This window comes from Chlorocebus sabaeus, chromosome 21 (assembly GCF_047675955.1).
Source record: "Chlorocebus sabaeus isolate Y175 chromosome 21, mChlSab1.0.hap1, whole genome shotgun sequence".
In the NCBI taxonomy this organism is placed as follows: domain Eukaryota; kingdom Metazoa; phylum Chordata; class Mammalia; order Primates; family Cercopithecidae; genus Chlorocebus; species Chlorocebus sabaeus.
The window spans coordinates 10925477-10930141 of NC_132924.1; the positions used below are offsets into that span (position 1 = coordinate 10925477).

Here is a 4665-nt window from a genome sequence, read left to right on the forward strand (position 1 = left end):
AGTACAAGCACAAACATAGTATGATTTCCACTCCATCACCTGAGGAGCACCTGTTTACCCTCCCATGATAAACAACTAGAAAACTGGACAAAATGTATGAAACAATTTTGTGGATATTGATCAATAAGCAGTACCTATGATAGCTGGGAGGAAAAGGAAGGTAAATTCTTATAATAACCTTGGTTTTTCTGCATGGTGGGTATTTTCAGACCACGGCACAGTGAGTAAAATAAAACAGCTTGGCAATCTTGCTGAGTAGAGGAAACAGATTAAAGTTCAGGGAAGTCAAAGTAGCTAGAATTTTCAGAGCAAAGTACCAGGAAGAGGGGAGCTAAACAGAGTCCAGTCTTGTGGAAGTCAAACATCCCCTTAATTTGTTGTATCAATAAAAATTCAGGCACACATAAGTGAAATTTCCAGAGGCCAGGCAAAGAACAACTGAGGAAACAACTAGGGAGCTACAAGTCAGAATATTTCCAGAACTCATACAGTGCTCAGTTTCTATCAGCCAGAGTAGCCAGATCTTGAGGAATATATGGACATTCAGGAGTGACTCTGAAAGGTTCCTGACTTAAAAATGGTGCCAGAATTCAGTTTAAAAATTACTAGACATATGAAGTAGCAAAAGTACATGTACTAGAACCAGTCGGTAGAACAGAACCAGAAATAACCAAAAAATATGAAATTAGCAAATAAAAACCCTAAAACAGCTATTATAATTTTTAAAAATATACTCGAAGATTTAAAGGAAAACATGAACATAATTAAGAAAGAAATGGAATATATAAGAAAGACCCAAATGGAACATCTAAAAGGAAAAAATACAAAATATGAAGTAAAAAAATCACTAAGATCTTAAAAATTGACAGCAAATTAAACCCTAAAGAAACAAAGATCTATCAAAAGTTACTTTTTGTGGGGTGGAAGTTTTTAAAATAACCTTTACCTACTTGGGCTGTTTTGGAAAATAAAGAAAAGACCACACATAACAGTGGGCTATATCCCTTAGTATAGTTCACCACTATTTTGTGGCTTATATTACAAAAGTGAAAAAGAAAAAAAGGAAATAAAGATCAATGAGCCTGAAGTCATAGCAATAGAAAGGATTGAAACTAAAGCAGAGAGTAAAAAGAAAAAAAACAAGGAAGATAGAGGAGGAGGAGGGGAAGAAGGAGAATAAAAGTTTCTGTGGCCTGTGGAACAACAGCAAATGTTCTAACAGCTATGCTGTTGGAGTTCTAGAAACTGAAAAGAGAAAGAAAGGAACATTAAAAATTAGTGAAAGAAATAATGGCCAAAACACTACCAAATTTGATGAAAACTATATACCATAGATCCAAGAAGTTCTATCAACCCAAAACTAGATTTAAAAAAGACATACATAGACACAAAATCAAAGTACACTATAATTAAACTGATGAAATCATTGATATAAAAACCTTAAAAGTGCCCAGGAAAAAAACATATACAGAGAAAAAAATAAAAATTTACAGATTCCTCGTCAGAAACTAATGCAAGTCAAAAGATAATAAATGTTACCATTCAAATGTTTAAAGAAGAAAAAAATCTACCAACCCAACAATCTACCAAAGCTATACTCAGTGAAAATATATTTCAACATTGAAATTGAATAAAATCTTCTGTTGACAAACAAAACCTGAATTTCTTTACCAGCAGAAATAAACAGCTTTTGAAAGATCCTCAGACTGAATAAAAATGATACTAGAAGAAAATATAGTACACAAAGAAGGAAAGGGTGCTGGAAATTTTTTCTCAATTCACTTTTTTTCTTTAAAAATTTTTTTGGAAAGTTAATTAACCATTTAAAGCAAAACTTATAGCAATGTCTCTTGGAATTTATAGCTAGTAGAAGTAAAATAGGTAACAACAAAAAGAACAGAAAGAAGGAAACAGACTATATTTCTGTAACTCTTACATCATATATGCAGTGGCATAATATTATTTAAAGGTAGACTGTGATAAGTTAAGTACATGTAACCCTTAATCAATGGTTCTCAAACATGAGAATAAACTAAAATCACTTGACATTTCCAGTTCAGTAGGTCTAGAGAACAGCCCAAGAATTTATGTTTGCAACAAGTCAGAGATCATCAGATTTAATGAAAAATCTAGATGTTATGTTAATTATATTGACTTAACCATCTCATAATGTACATATACTTTAAAAATACCACATTGTGCACCATAAATAGATAACATTTTACTTATCAATTATACATCTTTAAAAAGCCTGAAAAAAAATCAAGATGTAACTATATGTTACCTATAAAAACCATACTTAAATATAAAGACACAGTATGTTAAAAGCCAAAAAGATAGTAAAGGAAATCCCATGCAAACACTGACCATAAGAAAGCTAGAGTAATTATATTTACATTCACAAGATAGATTTTAAAACTAGACATAAGTTTGAGGCGGTAAGTAGAGACATTATATAATGATGAGGGGTCAATTCATCAAGACATTGAATTCTTAAATACATGCACCTAATAATAGAATTTCAAAATCCATGAAGCAAACTAATAACAGAACTGATGGGAGAAACAGTCAAATTCAGTCATGTTGGAGATTTTATCTTTCTACTCTCAAAAACCAGTAGACATAATACCAGTAAGATACAGAAACATGGAAAGCACTATAAACTAAACACATTTCTTACAAAGGGTAAAGAGTAAAATTGACACTGACTCCTTAACAGCAACACCAAGGACTAAAAGATCAAATTTCTCAAAATTCGCTCGAATTACACTCCTATTTATATTGAGTAATACTTGGATTAAAACTATCTCACCAAGAATAACTATCCAACCCAAAGTCAACTGTGGATATGGAGATTCCTTAAAGAACTTAAAAGTAGGACTACCATTCAATCCAGCAATCCCACTACTGGGTATCTATCCACAGAAAAAGAAGTCATTATATGAAAAAGACATATGCATGTGTATCTTTATAGCAGCTCAATTCACAATTGCAAAGATACGAAACCAACCTAAGTGACCATCGACCAATGAGTGGATAAAGAAAATGTGGTATGTATATGCCATGGAATACTACTCAGCCATAAAAAGGGATGAAATAATGTCTTTTGCAGCAACTTGGATGAAGCTGGAGGCCATCATTCTAAGTCAAGTAACTCAAGAATGGAAAACCAAATATTATATGTTCTCATTGTTCTCATTTATAAGTGGGAGCTAAGCTATGAGGATGCAAAGGCATAAGAATGACATAATGGACTTGGGGGACTTGGAAAAGGAAGGTTGGGGTGGGGCGAGGGATAAAAGACTACATATTGGGTACAGTGTACATTGCTCAGGTGATGGGTACACCAAAATCTCAGAAATCACAACTAAAGAAATTATGCATGTAACCAGAAATCACCTGCACCCCAAAACTACTAAAATAAAAAAAATTGTTTTAAAAAGTCAACTATGGAAAGCACTGGAGAATAACAAAAGGAATCAGCATTTGAAAAATCAGGATCTTTGTAAGAAGAGAAAAAGATTGAAGTAAGCCTTATTTGCTACAGTTTTCCCCTCGCATCTCAGGGCAAAGAGGTTGAATTCAAAAACTGTGTCCTAGAGCTTGCTGCAGGCCCACTGAACAGGGAAGAAAAAAATCGGAGTTGAAGTCTAGTAAGAAGCCCAGACTTCAGGGAGCAAGTTACTAGAAAAAAGGATGTGTTTTTATTTTTAAAGATGAGCTAAGATACTCTGCATGAAATCTCCTCTAAAGGCATTTGCCAACTCCTAAGCTGTATATTCTAGGGGTAAGACAGATCAAACCAGAATAATGGCTTGTAAATCTACGCAGAGAAGTTGGAGGTCTCATAGTGCTGGGGAGAAAAAGAATCATATTTCAGGGCTTGCTAAGAAGGAAGAACACTGGTAGACACTCTAGGATTTCAACAAAATCCAAGAACAGCTACACTTTAGGGGTAAGGGCAATATGGAAACAGACCAGTCTGTTTCACAGTGAGCTGCTCATATATTATCTGCCAGCCAGAAGAAATTAAATTGTCCTTAGAAAAGGATAACAGCTTCCAGAGCCTCAACAATTCTTTGTACGCAATGTCCAATATTCAATCAAAAATTACCAGAAACAGACCTGAGATGTAATTATTTTTAATTACATGTCATTCATGCAATTAAAAATAACAATAATTATGATTATAAAAATAGATGAAACTGATTTTAGCAGAAAAATTACCAAAATCAAATGAAAATTCTAAAATAAAAAAGTACAAAAAAAATGAAATAAACAATTCCGTAGATAGGTTTAAATATCATACTAGACACAAAAGAGAACATTATTGAAATATAAGTTAGATCAGTAGAAGTTTTCAGATTGGGGCACGCAGAAGAAAACCCCAGAATAGAAATTACACACAAGATGTGTAGCACAAGATTAATAGATCCAATGGATGTATAATTGAAATCCCATAAGGACAGGAGGGAAAGATAGGGTTAGAAGACTTGTTTAAAGCATAATTGGTCAAAAATTTTCCAAAATTGACAAAGGACATCAAGACACAGAATTAAGAATTTTGAAAAGCTCGAAGCAGGATAAGTACAAAGCACACATGCAAACACACACACACGTACATTATAGTTAAAGAGAAAATCTTGCAAGGAAAAATAATTCTTT

The 4665-nt window shown here is 33.2% G+C and overlaps 1 non-coding gene across 1 annotated transcript; it reads left to right on the forward strand.

The window, feature by feature from the left end:
• Positions 1–896: 896 nt before the first annotated feature.
• On the forward strand, positions 897–1040 carry LOC119620659 (small nucleolar RNA SNORA4). Its single transcript, XR_005237203.1, has one exon. It is a non-coding gene; the product is annotated as a small nucleolar RNA SNORA4 (small nucleolar RNA).
• The last annotated feature ends 3625 nt before the right edge of the window (positions 1041–4665 follow it).